The sequence below is a fragment of the Coregonus clupeaformis genome, unplaced genomic scaffold (assembly GCF_020615455.1).
Source record: "Coregonus clupeaformis isolate EN_2021a unplaced genomic scaffold, ASM2061545v1 scaf0025, whole genome shotgun sequence".
Lineage (NCBI taxonomy): Eukaryota > Metazoa > Chordata > Actinopteri > Salmoniformes > Salmonidae > Coregonus > Coregonus clupeaformis.
The window spans coordinates 276935-304517 of record NW_025533480.1 but is presented as its reverse complement, the minus strand read 5'-3'; the positions used below and the strand labels follow the sequence as shown (position 1 = coordinate 304517).

At 45.0% G+C, this 27583-nt stretch overlaps 1 protein-coding gene across 3 annotated transcripts in view; it reads left to right on the top strand.

Annotated features, from left to right (window-relative positions):
- LOC121543659 (metabotropic glutamate receptor 8) overlaps positions 1-27583 on the top strand; it is a 239230-nt gene that overhangs the window by 89663 nt on the left and 121984 nt on the right. The window lies entirely within an intron of this gene.

Genomic DNA, 27583 nt, shown 5'->3' with positions numbered 1-27583 from the left:
TAATCCTATTCCTCTTGTGTAGTAGTGGGTGCCTAGAGGTTAGATCAGGCCAGTGCACAACATGACAGTGCTGAAACTGTATTATTTGTGGTGTCAGGAGAGATATGGCTAGTGATATGATCATAGGGCTTTGCTTAAATGAATCACCATAAGGAGATTCACAGAAGATCACATGCCCTCGTGGAATAGCCTACAGCGACAACCTCTCCTCACCCCTCCTGCACCCCCTTCCCCCTTCTCCCCCCACCTCTTCCTCCTCCACTCTCCAACAGTTAGTATCAGATAGACAGATTTAGAGACGTGCCTGGAGAACGCCAGGGCCCTCAAACGTCCAGACTGTGGAGCAGTAGCGCCAGTGATATCCAGACAGACCCAAACAGAGGCCCTGAGTATGGCCCATCATGACAGGCCTCAGGCGGGCATCTGACAGGCCTGACCAGGGGGCTGTCAGGGAGTGGAGGGGACTGACCATGAGTTACCATGGCTGATGAAAGGACACAGTGACAAAACCCACCAGCCACCTTTCTCTCTAATGATCATTAAGAAAGGCTTCATCTTCTATCTCCAGACCCCTGGTCAGATCTGGCAGAGAGAGGCAGTACCTGACTGGTCCAGCAATAATGAACACGGCTCTGAATCAATTACCTACTCCTGGAGCAACCCAGCTCAGTACTTGCCCCTAGGGCAACAGCCTAACACAACTCAGTACAACCTTCTGCCAGCCTGGACAAACCTGTAGAGCTTTGACCCAAAACCAACCATTATAACCAGGAGAGGGACTCTCTTGCCTTTCATCACCCCAGCCTGATGTTGTCCCTGCTGGGGTGAAGAAGAGAGGAGAAACATTGGGCCCTGGAGACCAGAGAGCCTAAAGCCGTGTGTGTGTGTCTGAGTGTGTGTGTGCGGAAAACTTGTTTTCAGTCACCCTGTCCCCACAGATCAGTTGTGGATAAAAACACAGGTGACAAGATTCAGTACGTCTTCCTTTATCTGTCTATGTATCATGCCACACCACAGCACTGTATGAGACGCAGTATAAGACGCTGTGTTGATTTATGATGGAGGGAGTAGAGAGCTTATATGGAGGAGGGATAGAGGAGGAGGAGGAGGAGGAGAAAGAGGAGGATGACATTGACAACATAGTGGAGGCCTATCCTTCACTGTCAGCCATTGTCCCCCAGGTGGCTTTAGTCTCCCAGATCCTTGTCCTTGATTATGGGCTTCTGAGGATCAAGGGTAGGGACTGATGCAATTCATCATCATCTCAGAGAAGCACACAAACAGAGAGAGACAGAGAGACAGAGAGAGAGAGAGAGAGAGAGAGAGAGAGAGAGAGAGAGAGAGAGAGAGAGAGAGAGAGAGAGAGAGAGAGAGAGAGAGAGAGAGAGAGAGAGAGAGAGAGAGAGAGAGAGAGAGAGAGAGAGAGGAGAGGGGGGGAGGAAAACAACCAATTAACGCAGCAGAGTTCTGTTTGTCTCAAGGTGAAAGCCTTCATTTCCATTTCAATTGTCGCTAGGCATCTCTGGTTTGACTTCGCTTTTGTGAAGTTCACTGTAGTGTTCATTAGAGAGTAGTTATTTTATGAAATTATCCCTTTTCTTCATGAGTATTACTAAAGTCAACAGGATGTGTTCCATAAAAGCAGTTTTACCACACTGATACAGTCGTTGGTGGCATGTGGTGGTGATACGGTATGTATAGATATATGCTGATTTTGGGTCACTGCTTTCCGGACTGTCTACATACTAAAAGATTAGGGTTCCTCAAGGGTTTTTTGGGAAGGGTGATGCTTCTATGTGGAACAATAATGACTCAAAGAACCCTTTGACCTCTTCAATGTTTCTTTACAGTTCACAAAAGGGTTCTTTTTTTTATTTATTTTTATTTCACCTTTATTTAACCAGGTAAGCCAGTTGAGAACAGGTTCTCATTTACAACTGCGACCTGGCCAAGATAAAGCAAAGTAGTGCAATAAAAACAACACAGAGTTACATATGGGGTAAAAAAAAACATAAAGTCAGAAATACAACAGAAAATATATATACAGTGTGTGCAAATGTAGCAAGTTATGGAGGTAAGGCAATAAATAGGCTATAGTGCAGAATAATTACAATAGTATTAACACTGGAATGCTAGATGTGCAAGAGATTATGTGCAAATAGAGATACTGGGGTGCAAAAGAGCAAAATAAATAACAATATAGGGATGAGGTAGTTGGGTGGGCTAATTTCAGATGGGCTGTGTACAGGTGCAGTGATCGGTAAGGTGCTCTGACAACTGATGCTTAAAGTTATTGAGGGAGATAAGAGTCTCCAGCTTCAGAGATTTTTGCAATTCGTTCCAGTCATTGGCAGCAGAGAACTGGAAGGAATGGCGGCCAAAGGAGGTGTTGGCTTTGGGAATGACCAGAGAGATATACCTGCTGGAGCGCAGACTACGGGTGGGTGCTGCTATGGTGACCAATGAGCTAAGATAAGGCGGGGATTTGCCTAGCAGTGATTTATAGATGGCCTGGAGCCAGTGGGTTTGACGACGAACATGTAGTGAGGACCAGCCAACAAGAGCGTACAGGTCACAGTGGTGGGTAGTGTATGGGGCTTTGGAGACAAAACGGATGGCACTGTGATAGACTACATCCAATTTGCTGAGTAGAGTGTTGGAGGCTATTTTGTAAATGACATCGCCGAAGTCAAGGATCGGTAGGATAGTCAGTTTTACGAGGGCATGTTTGGCAGCATGAGTGAAGGAGGCTTTGTTGCGAAATAGGAAGCCGATTCTAGATTTAACTTTGGATTGGAGATTCTTTATGTGAGTCTGGAAGTTGAGTTTACAGTCTAACCAGACACCTAGATATTTGTAGTTGTCCACATACTCTAGGTTAGACCCGTCGAGAGTGGTGATTCTAGTCGGGTGGGCGGGTGCTAGCAGCGTTCGATTGAAAAGCATGCATTTAGTTTTACTAGTGTTTAAGAGCAGTTGAAGGCTACTGAAGGATTGTTGTATGGCATTGAAGCTCGTTTGGAGGTTTGTTAACACAGTGTCCAATGAAGTGTTTGCTCTTTTATTGATAATAAAAATGTAGGGGAGGCAGCTCATTAGAATGTTTCGAGGGGTGGTTTGCGCACAGCTCTTTTTGTGCAACCGTGAGTGAGAGTCTCATTCCAGTTAATCCAATGTGTTGTGTTATGTAATCATATTTTGTATATGACTATGGCCAGTGATGGTGTCTTGTGAAAGACTCACATATGGGCTTGTCTCAATTAAGAATAGTTGATAAATCAGTCAGTGTTCTCAATTATCTTCTCAGGGACCCCCAGCTGTTTCAGAGGTAGCTCACTTGATTCAATTTGTCAATTAACACAATAATAACACTTATGGAATTTTAACAATATAAACTGTATGGATCTTCAAAAGGATCTACAAAGAACCTTTCAGATTGATAAAGGTTATTTATAGAACCATTCTCCATAAAGGTTCTATATAGCCCCCAAAAGGGTGGTAACCATAGTGGAACCAATTTTTGGTGCTACCTTTTTTTAATGTCTCTTATTAGAACCATAGGAGAGGGTTCTTTATATCACCATACAAGTTCCATTTACAACCTTATGAGCACGGTTCTTTATTGAACCTTCAAAAAAATAAATATATATAGCACCAAAAAGGGTTCCGCTATGGTTACAAGCCAAATAACCCCTATCTGGTACTATTTAGAACCATTCTTTTTTAGTGTGTAGTGCCACCCCTTTCTCCCTATAGACACACACAGAGAGGGTCGACCACAGACAGACAGCACCTCTAACCCCACAGTCTCTGCCCCCATAGAGACACTTGTATTGTGTCTGTATGTGTGTCTGTGTGTTTCTGTGTGTGTATGTACACCAAACACTGTGAAACTTGTCCCTTTCTTCACCCCATAGCGACCTCATTTGGTCACTATCCCCGCCTGGCGTCCCAAACTCCTCAAGCGACGGGGCGAAATAACACAGACAGTTCAGCTCTATATTCCCCACAGGCAATTTACACAACATCATTGCAGAACTGTGTTATTGTGAGTTTGTGTGTGTGTGTGTGTGTGTGTGTGCGTGTGTATGCAGGTGTGTGCGTGCAGGAGAGCGCTAGAGAAGAGTGTGTGAATCTGCCTGCACGACCCAAAAGCCCTTAATCGGCTGCATAGTTCTGCTCCAGTGACTTCAGTTTTACTCTCCGGCTGTAGAAAGAACCATCTTCAGAGAAGGGGTCAAATATCATGGTTAAAATACATTGCAAAACCATTGCCGGTATTATTGTTTGAAGAAAAAAAAACAAAGAAATCTGAATAGGATTGTGTGGAGCTGAATGGCTGCTGCAGACGTCAATATGTCGGTGTGCGTACCGAATGCCAACCTATTCACCACGTTTCTGAAATCTCTCTCTCTTTGCAGTTTAGAATGTAATGGCAGATTTATCTTTGTATACACTATTAGTTATTTGCTGTACTATCCTGATGTAATCATGCTATGAATATATCTAGCATAAATGACTGAATTTGTAGTTAGGTTTTAGTTTTGGCATGTAGTGAAACTTGGGATCACTATAATTAGTGAATCGGTAAACAAACAGATCGATCAAAATATAGTGACTCAACCTTGACATTCTTATGTTCATAACAGACTTAAAGACACAGATGTGATGAATAACCCCATGCCAAAAGGTCAATGTTCATTTAAGCAGTTTTTATGTTTAGTTAGGCACTAATTGGGTAAATTGATTGAAGCGGGCTTTACATATACAAAAACAAATCATTAGGGAAAACTAAATCTGAAATGTTATCAACATACCTTTTGAATAACTTTTTGGATATGTTGGTCCATGATTAAAAACAAGTTGGTAAAGCTAAGGAGGATCAGAACTCTACTCATCTTTAATGAATGGACACATCATATATGGTTAGAGTGAGTTGAACATCCTGTTTTTTATTTTATTTATTTATTTTTATACCCCCTTTACTCCCCAATTTCGTCATATCCAATTGGTAGTTACAGTCTTGTCCCATCGCTGCAACTCCCGTACGGACTCGGGAGAGGCGAAGGTCGAGAGCCGTGCGTCCTCCGAAACACAACCCTGCCAAGCCGCACTGCTTCTTGACACAATGCACGCTGAACCCAGAAGCCAGCCGCACCAATGTGTCCGAGGAAACACCGTACACCTGGTGACCGTGTCAGCGTGCATGCGCCCGGCCCGCCATAGGAGTCGCTACAGTGCGATGGGACAAGGACATCCCGGCCGGCCAAACCCTCCCTTAACCCGGACGACGCTGGGCCAATTGTGCATCGCCTCACGGGTCTCCCAGTCGCGGCCGGCTGCGACACAGCCTGGTATCGAACCAGGATCTGTAGTAAGGCAGCTTGCACTGCGATGCAGTGCCTTAGACCGCTGTGAAAAGCCTGTTTTAATAGTAGCCAGAACCATTTATATAACCTTTGATAAGCTCTTATACTAGGCATCAATATAGTATTTTACTAGACATGCACAGACACAATCAGTCTGGCCAGTGATTGTTCCTTGCTTGTCTAACTCATACCAGACCAGTTGCTCACAGACACAAATGTGTCTGAACCTCCACCTGGCAGGTTGGCGAGCCAATCATAGATGTCCGTGCTAGACCAGGAAGTGTTCTCTCTCAGAAACGCACACACACACACACACTCACTCTCACTCACACTCACACTCACACTCACACTCACACTCACACTCACACTCACACTCACACTCACTCACATTAATGGACGGTGTTGCAGCGGGTCCTTATTAGCCGGGTCTGAATGGGGCAGAATGACAGCTCTGTCAGCATGGCAAATGTATAGTGTCTCTGTTACAATGATCAGTGTCTGAGTCCAACCCCGGGACAAGAGAGAGTAATTTAACGCTGTTTATCTCTCCTCCTCTCCGTCTACCTTCCTCCCTCTCCCTCTCCCTCTCTCCCATTCCTTCTCTCTCTTGCTCTCCCTCTCCTTCTACTCCATCTCTCTCTCTCTCTCTCCCTTCTCTTTCCTCTCTCTGTGCATTTAGTGAGAGCTAAGACAACTGCTTTGTTGTGCTGAGGTGTTCAACATCGACAAGCTGGAGGATGTAGAAGTAGCCTGTCAGATGCCTGTTAACTACAGCAGATACAGATATTCCTCCCTGTGCTGCTAACAGATAGGCCTCCCCGTGCTGCTAATAGATAGGCCTCCCAGTGCTGCTAACAGAAAGGCCTCCCAGTGCTGCTAACAGATAGGCCTCCCAGTGCTGCTAACAGATAGGCCTCCCAGTGCTGCTAACAGAAAGGCCTCCAATGCTGCTAACAGATATGCCTCCCAGTGCTGCTAACAGAGTAGGCCTCCCAGTGCTGCTAACAGATAGGCCTCCCCATGCTGCTAACAGATAGGCCTCCCCATGCTGCTAACATATATTCCTCCCCATGCTGCTAACAGATAGGCCTCCCCATGCTGCTAACAGATAGGCCTCCCAGTGCTGCTAACATATATTCCTCCCCATGCTGCTAACAGATAGGCCTCTCAGTGCTGCTAACATATATTCCTCCCCATGCTGCTATCAGATAGGCCTCTCAGTGCTGCTAACAGATAGGCCTCCCCATGCTGCTAACATATATTCCTCCCCATGCTGCTAACAGATAGGCCTCCCCATGCTGCTAACATATATTCCTCCCCATGCTGCTAACAGATATTCCTCCCCATGCTGCTAACAGATAGGCCTCCCACTGTGCTAACAGATAGGCCTCTCAGTGCTGCTAACATATATTCCTCCCCATGCTGCTAACAGATAGGCCTCCCCATGCTGCTAACAGATAGGCCTCCCAGTGCTGCTAACAGATAGCCTCCCCAGTGCTGCTAACAGATAGGCCTCCCATGCTGCTAACAGATATGCCTCCCAGTGCTGCTAACAGATAGGCCTCCCAGTGCTGCTAACAGATAGGCCTCCCAGTGCTGCTAACAGATATTCCTCCCCATGCTGCTAACAGATAGGCCTCCCCATGCTGCTAACAGATAGGCCTCCCAGTGCTGCTAACATATATTCCTCCCCATGCTGCTAACAGATAGGCCTCCCAGTGCTGCTAACAGATAGGCCTCCCAGTGCTGCTAACAGATAGGCCTCCCAGTGCTGCTAACAGATAGGCCTCCCAGTGCTGCTAACAGATAGACCTCCCAGTGCTGCTAATAGATAGGCCTCCCAGTGCTGCTAACAGATAGCCTCCCCAGTGCTGCTAACAGATGGGCCTCCCATGCTGCTAACAGATATGCCTCCCAGTGCTGCTAACAGATAGGCCTCCCCGTGCTGCTAACAGATAGGCCTCCCAGTGCTGCTAACAGATAGGCCTCCCAGTGCTGCTAACAGATAGGCCTCCCCATGCTGCTAACAGATAGGCCTCCCCAGTGCTGCTAACAGATAGGCCTCCCAGTGCTGCTAACAGATATTCCTCCCCAGTGCTGCTAACAGATAGGCCTCCCCAGTGCTGCTAACAGAGAGGCCTCCCAGTGCTGCTAACATATATGCCTCCCCATGCTGCTAACAGATAGGCCTCCCCATGCTGCTAACAGATAGTCCTCCCCAGTGCTGCTAACAGATAGGCCTCCCCATGCTGCTAACAGATAGTCCTCCCAGTGCTGCTAACATATATTCCTCCCCATGCTGCTAACAGATAGGCCTCTCAGTGCTGCTAACATATAGGCCTCCCAGTGCTGCTAACAGATAGGCCTCCCCAGTGCTGCTAACAGATAGGCCTCCCCCATGCTGCTAACATATATTCCTCCCCAGTGCTGCTAACATATATTCCTCCCCATGCTGCTAACAGATAGGCCTCCCAGTGCTGCTAACAGATATTCCTCCCCATGCTGCTAACAGATAGGCCTCCCAGTGCTGCTAACAGATAGGCCTCCCAGTGCTGCTAACAGATAGCCTCCCCAGTGCTGCTAACAGATAGGCCTCCCATGCTGCTAGCAGCACTGGGAGGCCTCCCAGTGCTGCTAACAGATAGGTCGCTCCCCCTGCTGCTAGCAGATAGGTCTCCCAGTGCTGCTAACAGATAGGCCTCCCAGTGCTGCTAACAGATAGGCCTCCCATGCTAACAGCATAGGCCTCCCAGTGCTGCAACAGAAGGCCTCCCAGTGCTGCTAACAGATAGGCCTCCCAGTGCTGCTAGCAGATAGGCCTCCCAGTGCTGCTAACAGATAGGCCTCCCATGCTGCTAACAGATGTGCCTCCCAGTGCTGCTAACAAGATAGGCTCTCACCCATGCTGCTAACAGATAGGCCTCCCAGTGCTGCTAACAGATAGTCCTCCCAGTGCTGCTAACAGATAGGCCTCCCAGTGCTGCTAACAGATAGGCCTCCCAGTGCTGCTAACAGGAATGGGCCTCCCAGTGCTGCATGAGAGCTCTCAGCTCATGCTGCTAACAGTAGGCCTCCCAGTGCTGCTAACAGATAGGCCTCCCAGTGCTGCTAACAGATATTCCTCCCCATGCTGCTAACAGATAGGCCTCCCCATGCTGCTAACAGATAGGCCTCCCAGTGCTGCTAACAGATAGGCCTCCCAGTGCTGCTAACAGATATTCCTCCCCATGCTGCTAACAGATAGGCCTCCCAGTGCTGCTAACAGATAGGCCTCCCAGTGCTGCTAACATATATTCCTCCCCATGCTGCTAACAGATAGGCCTCCCCATGCTGCTAACAGATAGGCCTCCCAGTGCTGCTAACATATATTCCTCCCCATGCTGCTAACAGATAGGCCTCCCCATGCTGCTAACATATATTCCTCCCCATGCTGCTAACAGATAGGCCTCCCCAGTGCTGCTAACAGATAGGCCTCCCAGTGCTGCTAACAGATATTCCTCCCCATGCTGCTAACAGATAGGCCTCCCATCTAACAGATAGGCCTCCCCATGCTGCTAACAGATAGGCCTCCCAGTGCTGCTAACAGATAGGCCTCCCAGTGCTGCTAACAGATATTCCTCCCCATGCTGCTAACAGATAGGCCTCCCAGTACTGCTAACAGATAGGCCTCCCAGTGCTGCTAACAGATATTCCTCCCCATGCTGCTAACAGATAGGCCTCCCCATGCTGCTAACAGATAGGCCTCCCCATGCTGCTAACATATATTCCTCCCCATGCTGCTAACAGATAGGCCTCCCCATGCTGCTAACATATATTCCTCCCCATGCTGCTAACAGATAGGCCTCCCCATGCTGCTAACAGATAGGCCTCCCAGTGCTGCTAACATATATTCCTCCCCATGCTGCTATCAGATAGGCCTCTCAGTGCTGCTAACAGATAGGCCTCCCCATGCTGCTAACATATATTCCTCCCCATGCTGCTAACAGATAGGCCTCCCCATGCTGCTAACATATATTCCTCCCCATGCTGCTAACAGATATTCCTCCCCATGCTGCTAACAGATAGGCCTCCCACTGTGCTAACAGATAGGCCTCTCAGTGCTGCTAACAGATATTCCTCCCCATGCTGCTAACAGATAGACCTCCTAGTGCTGCTAACAGATAGGCCTCCCAGTGCTGCTAACAGATAGCCTCCCCAGTGCTGCTAACAGATAGGCCTCCCATGCTGCTAACAGATATGCCTCCCAGTGCTGCTAACAGATAGGCCTCCCAGTGCTGCTAACAGATAGGCCTCCCAGTGCTGCTAACAGATATTCCTCCCCATGCTGCTAACAGATAGGCCTCCCCATGCTGCTAACAGATAGGCCTCCCAGTGCTGCTAACATATATTCCTCCCCATGCTGCTAACAGATAGGCCTCCCAGTGCTGCTAACAGATAGGCCTCCCAGTGCTGCTAACAGATAGGCCTCCCAGTGCTGCTAACAGATAGGCCTCCCAGTGCTGCTAACAGATAGACCTCCCAGTGCTGCTAACAGATAGGCCTCCCAGTGCTGCTAACAGATAGACCTCCCCAGTGCTGCTAACAGATAGGCCTCCCATGCTGCTAACAGATATGCCTCCCAGTGCTGCTAACAGATAGGCCTCCCAGTGCTGCTAACAGATAGGCCTCCCAGTGCTGCTAACAGATAGTCCTCCCAGTGCTGCTAACAGATATTCCTCCCCATGCTGCTAACAGATAGGCCTCCCAGTGCTGCTAACAGATAGGCCTCCCAGTGCTGCTAACAGATATTCCTCCCCATGCTGCTAACAGATAGGCCTCCCCATGCTGCTAACAGATAGGCCTCCCAGTGCTGCTAACATATATTCCTCCCCATGCTGCTTACAGATAGGCCTCCCAGTGCTGCTAACAGATAGGCCTCCCAGTGCTGCTAACAGATAGGCCTCCCAGTGCTGCTAACAGATAGTCCTCCCAGTGCTGCTAACATATATTCCTCCCCATGCTGCTAACAGATAGGCCTCCCAGTGCTGCTAACATATAGGCCTCCCAGTGCTGCTAACAGATAGGCCTCCCAGTGCTGCTAACAGATAGGCCTCCCCATGCTGCTAACATATAGGCCTCCCAGTGCTGCTAACATATATTCCTCCCCATGCTGCTTACAGATAGGCCTCCCAGTGCTGCTAACATATATTCCTCCCCATGCTGCTAACAGATAGGCCTCCCAGTGCTGCTAACAGATAGGCCTCCCAGTGCTGCTAACAGATATTCCTCCCCATGCTGCTAACAGATAGGCCTCCCCATGCTGCTAACAGATAGGCCTCCCCATGCTGCTAACATATATTCCTCCCCATGCTGCTAACAGATAGGCCTCCCCATGCTGCTAACAGATATTCCTCCCCAGGCTGCTAACAGATAGGCCTCCTAGTGCTGCTAACAGATAGGCCTCCCATTGCTGCTAACATATAGGCCTCCCAGTGCTGCTAACATATAGGCCTCCCAGTGCTGCTAACAGATATTCCTCCCCATGCTGCTAACAGATAGGCCTCCCAGGGCTTCTAACAGATAGGCCTCCCCATGGTGCTAACAGATAGGCCTCCCAGTGCTTCTAACAGATAGGCCTCCCCATGCTGCTAACAGATAGGCTTCCCAGTGCTGCTAACAGATAGGCCTCCCCATGCTGCTAACAGATAGGCCTTCCAGTGCTTCTAACAGATAGGCCTCCCAGTGCTGCTAACCAATAGGCCTCTCAGTGCTGCTCTGCTTCCACTAATTGAACAAACTGACACTCTTACTTTTCACTTTTACAAAGAGTTGGAGCAATAATATCTACCAGAGAGAAATTAATGAGAATGAGTCAGAGATTGCATCAGAGAGAGAGAGAGAGAGAGAGAGAGAGAGAGAGAGAGAGAGAGAGAGAGAGAGAGAGAGAGAGAGAGAGAGAGAGAGAGAGAGAGAGAGAGAGAGAGAGAGAGAGAGAGAGAGAGAGAGAGAGAGAGAGAGAGAGAGAGAGAGACAGACAGAGAGACAGAGAGACAGACAGAGGGCACACACACGCATGCACACACACACACACACAGACACACACACACACACACACAGACACAGACACAGACACAGACACAGACACAAACACACACACACACACACACACACACTTATTAGTCTCCCTTCGGCAGAAGCAGCTAGACTTCTACAGGAATTCCTCTCTGATCTCAAGAGGACTGTAGCAGGCTGTGTGTGTGAGTGAATTTGTGTGTGTGCATTTGTGCATGCTTCAGGGCTGTAACAGGAGGTGGAACCCATCTGAAGTCATCTATCTGCACCATGCTGAGTTAGGCTGGCTCCTTTCACACAGACCACAGTCCACAGATCAACCATGGAGACTAGATGGAGAGCTCTGACAGCTCGTAGGCTATGTAAGGTATCTTACTGAGAGATGTGCAGTCATGTTGCTGGGTTATATACTAGAATAAGAATAAGTCATGAGTTTTTGATATTTCTTCATCATTGAAGGCTGTTGTTATTGTTGCTGTTTGTGGACGTTACCAGCAAAGTTCAATACCTTTCAAAGGGTATTTAATATTTTTATAATTTTTTATTACACTGATGCCCGTCTCATCATCAATCAAAACGATAGTATACCTTGCTACCTTAAACAGCATCCCCCCAATGTATTGTAAAGGGAATTATTTGCAGTTGAAAATTACTTTCTTTGGCAGTGAGGACTTGAATTTGAATTTTCTAACTTTTACATCTACGGCTTTCAAATGTACATACAAATGCCCAGTCGTCCCTGCTGAGTTTAGAACAACCCAATTATGTAATTGTGTCAGGAATTGACAAATTGCAGCAGGTAATGGGCCTTTTCTAAAGCACCCAGTCTTACCTAACAGCCTAACAGTGTAGCAGCCTAACAGCCAGATGGAGGGAGAGATGAGGAGAGGAGGACCCTTGTGAAATATTATAACAATGTTGCATTTCTCTCCTCCCCTCTTCTCAAAAACACAAATGAAGTTCAGTGCCTGACAAGTAATTTATTCTCCCCACCAACGAATAGTTTAAAAGCAGGGATTTATTAAAAGTTTCCATCATCCCCTAGCCTCCCATCTTTCACTTCTGATATCCTTTATTATGCGGTAGCGTTGGAAATATATGCAGGGTTTAGACATTTTTTCCTATATTTTTTCAACCTCCCTCACCCATTTTATATGCTTCTGTTTCTGAGGCTGGAGGCTGCAGCTAGGGCACCTGGGGAAGATGGAATGTTGGTAGGTAGGGAGAGTCTGTCCTTTCATTCGTCTGGGTGGGGTGGTGGTTGGGGGTTGGATCAGTCTCTGGTGACATCCTTCACTCTGAGTGATGAAGAGGATTAAAATGGTTCCACACCTCCGTAGCTAAAAGGAGTGAGAGAGGCAGAGAAGTGAGAATTGCCTGAGAGAGTCTGGCAAGTCTCGGGGGGGTTGCTCAATGCGTCATTGCTTAGTCACGACTCGCTGGTGTCTGTCACTCTCTGGTTTTGACACCAAAAGCTATTACATGTAACTTTCACAAAACATCCTTTGCTTATTCTATCATTACACTCTTAGAAAAGAGGGTTCCAAAAGAGTTATTCGGCTGTCCCCATAGGAGAACCCTTTTGGGTTCCAGGTAGAACTATTTTTGGTTCCATGTAGAACCCTCTGCACTATTAACCCTTTGACACGTACCAACACACATGGGTGTGATCATTCTACAGTGGTCCCTGTAACTTACACTCAAACCGGTGTGATTAGAACGCTTATTTAGAACGTCCAGTTTTGATTGACAGTCAGCATTTGAGCTGGACACACTGTTTTTCACTGAAACATTTTGCACAAACACAGTCCTTATAACGTTATGTCCTGAATGTGACCAGTTTATTTTTGGATGCAACGGAAAAGTAGGCTACATTAGCCCTAGCGCTAACTGAGGAAACATTGACTTAACACAAGTGGCCATATTTATATAAGGAAATCAGTCAATTGAAATAAATAAATTAGGCCCTAATCTATGGATTTCACATGACTGGGCAGGGGCACAGCCATGGATGGGCCTGGGAGGGTATAGGCCCACCCACTGGAGAGCCAGGCCCAGCCAATCAGAATGAGTTTTTCCCCACAAAAGGGCTTTATTACAGACAGAAATACTCCTCCATACCCCTCCCTCCCCGCCTCTGACGATCCCGCAGGTGAAGAAGCCGGATTTGGTGGTCCTGGGCTGGCGTGGTTACACGTGGTCTGCGGTTGTAAAACTGGCAAATGTCTGCATACTTGATCTGCGGAAACACTGGGGAAGCGCTCGGGCTCTTTGTCCTGCTCAGTAAATCCTCACGCATGAAAAGGTTAAAATGAAGTGCTTTGTAACACTAAAACTAGTGGCAACTGAGCTGCCACCAACTTGAAGGAGAAAAAACCTTAACTTTCACTACTCCAGCAAAGGCATCATCCTGAGATCTTTTGAAACATTACATGGTGTGTTGTAACACCACTTAATGAAGTGTTTTGCAACACCTTGACAGGGACTGGGAGCACTACCAGAAAAGGTTGAAAACACTAGTTTGGTGTTTCGAGTTCTGTTCAGTGCAGAATTAGATAACTTCTCTTTTGGTGTCGTTTCCTCCCTCTAAAGCGTCTTAACGCTGTTATGGTGTTTCAAATCCTGTCTAGTGCAGAATTAGATCACCTCTTATGAAGTACTTTAATGTTTGACATAGATTTTTATATCTAATCCCTTGCCAGTTTAACCCATTTTGGCAGGCATTGTGGGGCACAGTGCTCAATCCACCAGCATTAACTAGAGGTTTTACAGCAAGAATTGCAGGATACTGTATTTGCCTCTACCATTTAAATTGGAAATGTGGGAATGGGTCAACTCATCACTGAAGGTAAATTTGCCTGACGGTTTTGATATCCATTCATCATGATCCTACACCTCATGGCACAACAGGCAGATTATTACTAACATATAAATTAACTTTTCTTTCTTCAAACATGCATACAACATTGTGTAAAATAATCATAAAGTTAAAAAAAATTGAATTACCCAAAATCCTCTAAACAGAGCCACGTGGCAAGGTGGGAAGTGCAAGGCCATTAAAATCAGACTTTCAATTAGTTAAATCACTAAATTGTCTTTATCTTTGGTTATCCTCAAAAAATATACTCACATTTTGAGCAACATATTAAGTTGGATTTTTATTTTATTTTTTATTTTTAATGAAATTAGCAAAGCATTTAAATTACTTTCATTCATTTTTATCAAGTACAGTTGAAATCTGAATTTTACAAACACCTTAGCCAAATACATTTAAACTCAGTTTTTCACAATTCCTGACATTTAATCCTAGTAAAAATTCCCTGTCTTAAGTCAGTTAGGATCACAACTATATTTTAATGTCAGAATAATAGTAGAGATAATTATTTATTTCAGCTTTTATTTCTTTCTTCACATTCCCAGTGGGTCAGACGTTTACATACACTCAATTAGTATTTGGTAGCATTGCCTTTAAATTGTTTAACTTGGGTCAAACATTTCGGGTAGCCTTCCACAAGCTTCCCACAATAAGTTGGGTGAATTTTGGGCCATTCCTCCTGACAGAGCTGGTGTAACTGAGTCAGGTTTGTAGGCCTCCTTGCTTGCACACGCTTTTTCAGTTCTGCCCACAAATTTTCTATAGGATTGAGGTCAGGGCTTTGTGATGGCCACTCCAATACCTTGACTTAGTTGTCCTTAAGCCATTTTGCCACAACTTTGGAAGTATGCTTGGGGTCATTGTCCATTTGTAAGACCCATTTGCAACCAAGCTTTAACTTCCTGACTGATGTCTTGAGATGTTGCTTCAATATATCCACATAATTTTCCTTCCTCATGATGCCATCTATTTTGTGAAGTGCACCAGTCCCTCCTGCAGCAAAGCACCTCCACAGCATGATGCTACCACCCCCGTGCTTCATGGTTGGGATGGTGTTCTTCGGCTTGCAAGCAACCCCCTTTTTCCTCCAAACATAAAGATGGTCATTATGGCCAAACAGTTCTATTTTTGTTTCATCAGACCAGAGGACATTTCTCCAAAAAGTACGATCTTTGTCCCCATGTGCAGTTGCAAACCGTAGTCTGGCTTTTTTACGGCGGTTTTGGAGCAGTGGCTTCTTTCTTGCTGTGCGGCCTTTCAGGTTATGTCGATATAGGACTTGTTTTACTGTGGATATAGATACTTTTGTAGCTGTTTCCTCCAGCATCTTCACAAGGTCCTTTGCTGTTGTTTTGGGATTGATTTGCACTTTTCGCACCAAAGGACATTAGTCTCTAGGAGACAGAATACGTCTCCTTCCTGAGCGGTTTGATGGCTGCGTGGTCCCATGGTGTTTATACTTGCATACTATTGTTTGTACAGATGAACGTGTTACCTTCAGGCATTTGGAAATTGCTCCCAAGGATGATCCAGACTTGTGGAGGTCTATAATTTTTTTTCTGAGGTCTTGGCTGATTTCTTTTAATTTGCCCATGATGTCAAGCAAAGAGGCACTGAGTTTGAAGGTAGGCCTTGAAATACATCCACAGGTACACCTCCAATTGACTCAAATTAAGTCAATTAGCCTATCAGAAGCTTCTAAAGCCATGACATCATTTTCTGGAATTTTCCAAGCTGTTTAAAGGCACAGTCAACTTAGTGTATGTAAATGTATGACCCACTGAAATTGTGATACAGTGAATTATAAGTGAAATAATCTGTCTGTAAACAATTGTTTGAAAAATGACTTGTGTCATGTACAAAGTAGATGTCCTAACCGAATTGCCAAAACTATAGTTTGTTAACAAGACATTTGTGGATTGGTTGAAAAACTAGTTTTAATGACTAGTTTCACTTTCTATGATCTCTCTCTCTCCCTCTCAATGCTCTGATAGACATGAGCCTGCAACTTTAATCTCTCCAGCGTTACACTTCATAATTTATTTCCTTATAGAATCATAGCCTCGGGAATGGTGCTGGAGGTGTGGCAGCACCCCTGATAAATTGAAATACATTTGCCAAATATCAGGTGCTGTCTCCATTCACTGGTGTTTGTGCCTTGAAAATAAAAAAGTAGAGGGCTATTTAGTAACATTAATGAACATCAAATATCATTAACCGAGACTACAATAGACTATATAATGTTGCAAAAGTTTGAGTAGAGTTACCAATGTGGGAAGCTTATGATTTTCATTCAATGACAAATTGACGTTTGATCAAAAGTTGTAAAGATCTTTAGTTTAGTTGGTTGGCTTGCTTTCCCTGCACAAGTATGCTGCTAGGCTAGCTAGCCACTAGCCAGCCAAGTAGCTAGCGCTAGCTGGCTAGCTATTGTTAGCAAAACATGGCTACTCTTTTCGTCGACTACAATAGAAAATATAACAACATACCCCATCCTTTGGTGAAGACGGCATGTTGCTTTCAGTATTCCCATGCTTCATGTGCCGAACAAGCCAGCAGCAACATTTCTGGAGTAGCCTTTCCACCGGCATCTCCACTGCGGCCCTTGTTTCTTTTCTTTGCCTTGACGAACTTGTCGCAAAACCCTACCCCACTTTTTCAAACAAGTGCTTGGGTCGGACCCCAGCGTCTCCGCAATCTCCCTCCATGAATTGGCATTTAAAGTGCATTCGGAAAGTATTCAGACCCCTTCACCTTTTCCACATTTTGTTACGTTACAGCCTTATTCTAAAATGGATTAAATTGTTTTTCCCCCTCATCAATCTATAAACAATACCACATAATGACAAAGCAAAAACTGTTTTTTATACATTTTTGTAATAAAAAACAAAAACCCCCGGAAATATCACATTTACATAAGTATTCAGACCCTTTACTCAGTACTTTGTTGAAGCACCTTTGGCAGTGATTACAGCCTCAAGTCTTCTTGGGTATGACGCTACAAACTTGGCACACCTGTATTTGGGGAGTATCTCCCATTCTTCTCTGCAGATCCTCTCAAGCTCTGTCAGGTTGGATAGGGAGCGTCGCTGCAGAGCTATTTTCAGGTCTCTCCAGAGATGTTCGATCGGGTTCAAGTCCGTCTCTGGCTGGGCCACTCAAGGACATTCAGAGACCTGTCCTGAAGCAACTCCTGCGTTGTCTTGGCTATGTGCTTAGGGTAGTTGTCCTGTTGGAAGGTGAACCTTCACCCCAGTCTGAGGTCCTGAGCATTCTGGAGCAGGTTTTCATAAAGGATCTCTCTGTATTTTGCTCCGTTCATCTTTCCCTCGATCCTGACTAGTCGCCCAGTCCCTGCCGTTGACAAACATCCACACAGCATGATGCTGCCACCACCATGCTTCACCGTAGGGATGGTGCCAGGTTTCTTCCAGACGTGACGCTTGGCATTCAGGCCAAAGAGTTCAATCTTGGTTTTATCAGACCAGAGAATCTTGTTTCTCATGGTCTGAGAGTCCTTTAGGTGCCTTTAGGCAAACCCCAAGCGGGCTGTCATGTGCCTTTTACTGAGGAGTGGCTTCCGTCTGGCCACTCTACCACAAAGGCCTGATTGGTGGAGTGCTGCAGAGATGATTGACCTTCTGGAAGGTTCTCCCATCTCCACAGAGGGACTCTGGAGCTCTGTCAGAGTGACCATCGAATCCTTGTTCACCTCCCTGACCAAGGCCCTTTTCCCCCGATTGCTCAGTTTGGCTGGGCGGCCAGCTCTAGGAAGAGTCTTGGTGGTTCCAAACTTCTTCCATTTAAGAACGATGGAGGCCACTGTGTTCTTGGGGACCTTCAATGCTGCAGACATTTTTTGGTACCCTTTCCCAGATCTGTGCCTCGACACAATCCTGTCTCGAAGCTCTACGGACCATTCCTTTGACCTCATGGCTTGGTTTTTGCTTTGACATGCACTGTCAACTGTGGGCCCTTGTATAGACAGGTGTGTGGCTTTCCAAATCATTTCTTATCAACTGTATTTACCACAGGTGGACTCCAATCAAGTTGTAGAAACATCTCAAGGATGATCAATGGAAACAGGACGCACCTGAGCTCAATTTCGAGTTTCATAGCAAAGGGTCTGAATACTTATGTAAATAACGTATTTCTGTTTTTTATTTTTAATACATTAGAAAAAGTATGGGGTATTGTGTGTAGATTGATGAGGATTACATTTTTAAAAATACATTTTAGAATAAGGCTGTAACGTAAAGTGGTTATCCCACTGCTATTCTTAGCATAACCCTAATTGCTCCTGTAGTCGCTCTGGATTGGTAACAAAATGTGGAAAAAGTAAAGGGGTCTGAATACTTTCTGAATGCACCGAATATGCTGGTCTTTATATAATGCCTGGCTAGAATCTTAGCAGACCCCCAGGGGTCCCCGGACTGCAGTTTAGTGGATAGAGCACATCCTGCAGGGTGTGATTGGAAGTTATCAGCTAACACAGTGGGCTGGACTGTTGACCTTGGCTGTGTGTTGACAGTAAAACCGTCGACGTTCATTCCACAGCTCTGAGGGTATCTCACCCTGTCATCTATGTAGTAACAGGTTGTTGACACTTATCAGAGAGCTGCCCTCTGGCTCCAGGGTCAATCTCTTTTTCTAGTGTGTGTGGTGTTCGTGTGTGTTTTTGTATCTGAATCTGGTCAATATAATGGATAATCTGTGCTTTGATTAATTTACCCCTGTATAATTACATCACCATGGTAACTCAGAAGATATAGTTGGAATGGGCCTGTGTCTGTATTGGGTTTCAGCAGGTTTCTGTTGAGCGTTAGCCCTCTTCACTCTTGTCAACTCTCTGTATATGTGAAATGATGTGAGGTGCCTTCTGTCAACAACTCCTCATATTCTCTGCACCCCCCCCCCCTCCCCACTCCTTCTCACTCCCAATTTGGCTTTCCACATGTTCCCCTTCTACTCTGTCACACACACCCACCCAAGTATCATCATACCCTGGCTTCTCCTCATCCCTGGCTCCCCTATCGGGTTCGGCCATGTGTTGTGTGTGTATGTGTGTGTGTGAGAGAGAGGGTGTGTGTACTATGTGTGCTGTGTGTATGTGTGTGTTTATACTGTGTGTGTGTTTGAGCAGCCCTGGCACGTAGAGGGTTGTGTGTGTGTGTGTGTGTGTGTGTGTGTGTGTGTGTGTGTGTACTGTGTGTGCTGTGTGTATATGTGTGTCAGGGCTATGTAATGGGGGCAGGTGGATGGGCTTGGCTGGGAGTACTCTGATGGCCCACAGTGCATCTGGCTCACAGAGCTCTTTCAGCTCAACACGGTTCAGGAAGAAGGAAGGGTTTGGTGGAGAGGACAGCAGCTCTTTCTGGCTATGTCCCAATTATTTCTCCTTCCTCCCAAAGTGTGCAAATGACTGGTATAAGAAATATGGTGGAAACCATACCAAACCAAACCAGAAGCTGTATCATCCCTACTCAGCCTCTTAACTCTGCAGTCTGACAGTGTCAGATATTAACTGAACAGCAAATTGGCCAGTGTTACCTAGTGTTGATTTTTCAGATTAACATTTCTAGTGTTGATTCAGGAGTTAAATTCACTTTGTAAGTTTTAAATTAACACTCATTGGTGTAAAAGAACCCCAGTGTTGGTGTTAATAACCAGTGTTGAACCAAAACCACGCCCATCATTATCATATTTCCCAGCATGCTCTATTGCAGGTTGATTTTTAGAATTGTTTGTTTCAATATCTATGTTTTTGCATTTACATTGATTGGTTAACTAATCTTATACTACTCAAATGTAAATAACATATATTTTTCTAAAGTAATCCAATCTGTTACTTGGACTTATTCACCCGTTACTGATATGGTTGTTCCACTTAAGACGGTTTAGGTAGTCTTATATTTTAGTCTTCCCAACCCGGCAGTCATAAATATTCAAAATGTTGGATATCCTCACTCTGGCTAGATTCAAATAGGAATTACACATCACTTTGCAACCCAGCATAATGTGACTTGCAGGCCTGATTTGGCCTGTAAACCATGAGTTTCAGGTCACTGTATTAGGATAAGACTCTCAAAATAAGGCCTTATGAAACACGTATTGTCTTAATGAATTGAATGGGAACATATTTGCGTCACTCTCCCTTGGTGAAGGCCACAGGACTGAGAATGGATGAATGCAACAACCATGTCTCTGTCACTAACAAATACAGTCATGGGTGGTAACTCTACAATTCACTCGAAAGGCAAGGCGCTCTTGGAAATATGCAAATAAGGCTTTACACTAAGCCAGCATTTCACAAACTCTGTCCTTGGGACCCGATGCGGTGCACGTTTTGGTTTTTACCCTAACACTACACAGCTGATTCAAATAATCAAAGCTTGATGATTAGTTGATTATTTGAATCAGCTGTGTAGTGCTAGGACAAAAATCTAAACGTGCACCCCTTGGGATCCCGAGGACCGTGTTCGGGAAACCCTGCACTAAGCAGTGTGTTAATTTAACTATGAAAAGTGTGGACCCTTATAGACACCAGACCTGTGTTAAATTTAACACAGTCAGTGTTGATTTAACACTGGAGAATTTTCTGTGTGGATTAAACATGTAGCGAGTTGTGTTTGACTAGGATAGCAGCACTTCCCGATGCTATCATCACTCAGGACATATTGTCCTCTTGTCTCTGATGAGGTCTCTGTATAAGAAACCCTCATCTACAGTAGGTTAGCTGATTAACAAGCTCCTGTATTAGCTCTAGTCTCTCTCACTTACACTCTGTCTGAGGGGTGGGTGTGGGTGTTTGTGTGTGGGTGTGTGTGTGTGTGTGTGTGTGTTTGTGTTAACAAGCGCCTGTGTTAGCTCTTTCATCTCACTGCCTGTTGATGAAGTGTCTCTACAACAGGCAGCATAATCCCAGGCCACAGTCTGAGCACCTCTGTCAAGAGCCCTCCCCCGGATGCATCTCATTAGTCTAAAGTGGCCTCCACTCCTCATCCTCACTCCTTCTTCTGCACAATGCCATTGTCTTACGTCAGATAGCATGATGATTCCACCTGCACTGATCTGTCTTGTATCTCGCAAAAGGTAATGGGATAGATCAAAAGTAGTTTGGCTACAATGTGCTGTCTAACATTCGAAAATATTACCTAGGTGACATCGTCTGCTGAACCCCATTTCTGCATCAAACAGTCGGAATAAATCTAAGCTGAAACAATAAATCTGCCAATAATGTTCTTTTGGTGAGAAAGTTACACCATTTTATATCTAGCTAAGGATTTTTGTGCTTCATGAAGCAGTATTTCATGTCCCAGCATACTTTATTGCAGGTTGATTTTCAGAATAGTTTTATTGATTAATTGATCTTATACTTTACCAAGAAAAATAACTTACATTTTTTAAAACTAATCCAATCTGTAAGGGATTGCATTTATTGCACCCGTTACTGAGATTGTTGTTCCAGTTCAGATGGTTTAGATAGTCCTTCACCATAGCATTCATTCTGAGTGTAGGTTGTGGGTTATAAAATATTCAAATTCTTGAATATCCTCCCTCTAGCTGAATTCCAATAAGGATTTCTAATCACTTCACAAACCAGTGTATTGTGGTTTGCAGATCTGATGAGGCCCATGAGCCAGGATTTTCAGACGAAAATGTTGAGGATAATTAGGCCATAACTAAAGGCCTTATAAAATGTGATCAAGAAGGGTTTACTTTTAATTGAAACACATTCACTTACACAGTCACTTGGTGAAGGCTTCAGGAATATAAGTTATTGAATGCAACAACCATGTATCTGTCACTAACAAACACAGTCATGGGTGGGTATCTCTTACATTCATGATGGGAAATTGTAAATGCCTTAATGCATTTAAAAAGTGTTACAGAAAAGTGTTTAGTTATGTGTTCAGATCCTGAACACTTGGTTTTACAGTGTACGTCGTTACCACTTTATCCGCTTGAATAAAATAGAAAACAGTAGCTAGCAAGATGGAGACCACAGAGGTAATTTTTTACGAGTGCATTTCGCAAGTGGCTAGTTTGCATCAACTATCTTAACTAAAACCACTGCAAAGGTTTTGCTCTTATCGACGTAAGCAGTGATGTAGTTCCGCTATGTCAAAAGAGCATCAATTGAAACCAGACCATGTCACTGTGTTGCCTAGGGTCAGCTAGCTGAGACAGTCACTGAAAAGTGCTGCACACACAATGTTGAATGCTTCCAACAAAAGCTAGCTAGCAAGCTACTGTAGTAGTGCTAATGTTAAAGGGATATTTTGGGATATTCTGCAGATGCCATAGACTTCCAGTCATTGTGCTAACACTAGTTAGCAATTGCGCTAGCGCTAGTTAGCAACTTCCTTCAAACTGCACACAGAGACATAAAAATGGTATCCGTGAGTTTATCTGACTCTGGGGAAGTAGATAAAGGGTCTCATTGCCAAAATCCTGAATTATTCCTTTAACATTATTATGAGTTTTCATGAAGCAGCTGTTCTGCCACAAGTCATTGTAGTAGCCTCCTGAGTCAACTGCTGTGCTCAGCTGACCCAACAATACAAAGTAATGTCAGCGATCGCAGAGAAACATGCTGATCTACGCACTAAATTGTTTAATGTCAGTCAATGTAGAGCTAGCTAGCTAACTATGTAAGTAAGCAGCTGATCAAATCACTGCACTGGCGACCAATGTCCTTGCATATACATTTTGCAGGAGATAGCCACTGCTTTATTTTCTATTTTCGAACTATTAAATCGCTGTCATAAATCGTTTGTAATCATTTTGCTAGTTATTCTGCCTATTTCATGGAAGGTCATACGAGAGCGCAGTGATATCATAAATTAGAAAGTACGTTTTCATTTTTGAATGGCGGACACTCGGTAATATTCAACTTTGAATATGACTTCCCCGTCCTACAAGATCGGTTGAGGGACGAGTGCCGTGTCGGCGTGATGCCATCTGATATGAAACAATGGCACAATGCTGTTTCTATTGCGCATGTAAACACATATGAACTACCTTTATGGTGTGTATACACTGCAAGCACCAGTGTTTACATACCATAAAGATAGTTCATATTCACTTGTCTCGGAGTTGACTATGAGTAAAGGAGTCGGTTGAGAAGATCTTTCATGCTCACTGCTCTAAAGGATGACTATTGAGGAACTGACAAATGTGATGGCTCACCCGTCTTCAAATGTGTTTTTGATGTCCCCTGCTCCCTCCGCTTGTGATGTTGCTGATTACCTACAGTGAGGGAAAAATTTATTTGATCCCCTGCTGATTTTGTACGTTTGCCCACTGACAAAGAGATGATCAGTCTATAATTTTAATGGTAGGTTTATTTGAACAGTGAGAGACAGAATAACAACAACAAAATCCAGAAAAACGCATGTCAAAAATGTTATAAATTGATTTGCATTTTAATGAGGGAAATAAGTATTTGACCCCTCTGCAAAACATGACTTAGTACTTGGTGGCAAAACCCTTGTTGGCAATCACAGAGGTCAGACATTTCTTGTAGTTGGCCACCAGGTTTGCACACACTCTCAGGAGGGATTTTGTCCCACTCCTCTTTGCAGATCTTCTCCAAGTCATTAAGGTTTCGAGGCTGACGTTTGGCAACTCGAACCTTCAGCTCCCCTCCACAGATTTTCTATGGGATTAAGGTCTGGAGACTGGCTAGGCCACTCCAGGACCTTAATGTGCTTCTTCTTGAGCCACTCCTTTGTTGCCTTGGCCGTGTGTTTTGGGTCATTGTCATGCTGGAATACCCATCCACGACCCATTTTCAATGCCCTGGCTGAGGAAGGAGGTTCTCACCCAAGATTTGACGGTACATGGCTCCGCCCATCGTCCCTTTGATGCGGTGAAGTTGTCCTGTCCCCTTAGCAGAAAAACACCCCCAAAGCATAATGTTTCCACCTCCATGTTTGACGGTGGGATGGTGTTCTTGGGGTCATAGGCAGCATTCCTCCTCCTCCAAACACAGCGAGTTGAGTTGATGCCAAAGAGCTCGATTTTGGTCTCATCTGACCACAACACTTTCACCCAGTTCTCCTCTGAATCATTCAGATGTTCATTGGCAAACTTCAGACGGGCCTGTATATGTGCTTTCTTGAGCAGGGGGGACCTTGCAGGCGCTGCGGATTTCAGTCCTTCACGGCGTAGTGTGTTACTAATTGTTTTCTTGGTGACTATGGTCCCAGCTGCCTTGAGATCATTGACAAGATCCTCCGTGTAGTTCTGGGCTGATTCCTCACCGTTCTCATGATCATTGCAACTCCACGAGGTGAGATCTTGCATGGAGCCCCAGGCCGAGGGGAGATTGACAGTTCTTTTGTGTTTCTTCCATTTGCGAATAATTGCACCAACTGTTGTCACCTTCTCACCAAGCTGCTTGGCGATGGTCTTGTAGCCCATTCCAGCCTTGTATAGGTCTACAATCTTGTCCCTGACATCCTTGGAGAGCTCTTTGGTCTTGGCCATGGTGGAGAGTTTGGAATCTGATTGATTGATTGCTTCTGTGGACAGGTGTCTTTTATACAGGTAACAAGCTGAGATTAGGAGCACTCCCTTTAAGAGTGTGCTCCTAATCTCAGCTCGTTACCTGTATAAAAGACACCTGGGAGCCAGAAATCTTACTTATTTCCCTCATTAAAATGCAAATCAATTTATAACATTTTTGACAATTTTTTTGTTGTTATTCTGTCTCTCACAGTTCAAATAAACCTACCATTAAAATTATAGACTGATCATTTCTTTGTCAGTGGGCAAACGTACAAAATCAGCAGGGGATCAAATACTTTTTTCCCTCACTGTATGTTTATATTTAGTTCTCATTACTATTTGGCAAGTGTTGAGATCCCAAAAGGCACTGTCATTTAGTCCACTCTCTTTTAGTCATCACTGCTAAATGAAGGAGGGGGAGAGAGAGAAAAGGAGAGAGAAAAGAGAGAGAGAGAGATGGGGAGCGTGTGTAGACGAGAGGAAAATAGAGACAGACGGGAGGACAGGATGTGTGAGAGAGAGCGAGAGAAAGGAGAGAGGGAGAGGAAGTGAAAGGGATAGAGAGAGGGTGTGGAGGGACAGATGGAGAGAATAAGAGTGTTATGATTCAGACTGCAGTTCTGTTGGAGAGATGAGACGAAGACAACAGGAGAACTGGTGATGTGTCTGTGAGTTAATAACATCCATGCTGGGTGGAATAGGCTCACTGTATCCACCCACGCCACTGTTAGGCATGACCGATTTACACGCACAAACCCATGTACACACACACGTACACACACGTACACACACATGCTGTGCTTTATTTCTCTGATTTAATGCTGGCCCTCAGCAAGAGGATGCTCTGTAATTCCTGTATTATCTCCCCAGGTGTGTGTGTATCTGTGTGTGTTTACTGTAGTTATGCAGCAGAGCACCAGTGAATCCGCCCTGTTGAAGTATATGGCCTTCAGCCCTGGTGTGTGAATGGTCCATCCCTGTTCTCCTGTGGTGAAGGACCCTGCTGGCTCAGTGAAATTACACACACACACACACACACACACACACACACACACACACACACACACACACACACACACACACACACACACACACACACACACACACACACACACACACACACACACAGAGAGAGCAAATAAAGGCCAGTGTGAATCCTTCCATACTGCTCCCTTAGCCAACTGCTGGGCCCAGCTGTGTGTGTCTGTTTTACACCACATTTAAGACCTTAAGTCTCCCTGCCTCCCAGCCTCTCTCCATAGGCCTCCTCTGACTGCAGTCAGCAATTCATTGAGGCATGAAGATAAAACAGTTCCCTGATATTACAGAGGTCTGATGTATCAGTAGAACTCCACAGATAGGGAGGTTTATTTATTTATTTTTATTTATTTAACCAGGCAAGTCAGTTAAGAACAAATTCTTATTTACAATGGCGGCCTATACCAGCCAAACCCAGACGACACTGGGCCAATTGTGCACTGTCCTATGGGACTTCCAATCACAGCCAGTTGTGATACAGCCTGGAATTGAACCAGGGGGTCTGTAGCGACACCTCAAGCACTGAGATGCAGTGCCTTAGACCGCTGAGCCACTCAGGAGCCCAGGTGCTGGCCAAAGCGGTGTTAGGTTTTCCTCTTTGGAGGGATGGAGCCCTATCCCCTGGCTCAGAGAGTGTGTTTCTCTCTCTCTCTTTCTGTATGTCAGTGTGTATGTGGGTCTCTTAGTATGTGTGTTCTGTGCTCAGCCAGGCGAGAAGCCCTGTCAGGCTTGTCTGTGTGTTGGACATAGGCAGCAGAGGGAGCATGGTTCTGGACTGGGGATCAATCGATAGATGTGTGTGTGTGGATGGGTGGGTGGGGAAGGGGGCCGAATGTTCCGATAATGCCCAAGGAACAATGGAGCACGGGAATGAAGCCTCATAGAAGGCTGACAAAAAAGGGCTTTTTGGGCAAAACAATCGATTCTCCTCTCCTGGGTTGAATGAGTCAGTTGTATTATGACACCCTCTCATAACTCTCATAATACTTTCAGTCCTCCAGGTCTTTATAGAATAATCCCAAGGTGGTCACCATTTTTACATCGCACCCAATGTTCCCCTCAGCTCTCACTTACTAATTTGATGAGTGGCGACGCCCGTTCGTCTGTCTGAAGCGCACAATGTCAGAACAGTTAGCTGGAAGCCAAAAAATAAAAATGAAACATCAGTCAAACCACAATGCATCATATAATACAAAAACTTGATTGATTGTGTGATGATAGCTGAATATTTTGATGTCATTTTGGAACCATTAGAGAGGCTAGAAACCTTTTCTCTCTTTTTCTCTTTCTCTTTTTTACCCCTCTCTCTCTTTGATGGCCCTGATGTGACTGGAGGCTAAATGTCATTAATATGATATGACTGAACCGGCTGGGCTTTTAACTAAAGGTTTTACTGGTGAGATTCTTACTTTGGGGCTTTTCAGACAAAAGCTTTGATGTGAAAGTCATTAAGCAGAGTATGGGTAAGAAGAATGTACATTCCTCCTGCTTATCCTTTAATACATTCGATCTGTTCACTGCTGGATGTTTGATGTGGTTTAAATGTACCATACTACTGTAGGCAGGAGGATCGTTTAGTCACAGTAAGTGAGAGACAAAACATCAACCAAACTTCCACTGCAGTTTACTAAATGTAGAGAGAAAGAGACTCAGAAATTCAAAGTGCAACATTTAGATATTCCAAAGTCTTTGGTACAACGTACTGTGTGTGGTTAGATATTTAGTGATATTGATC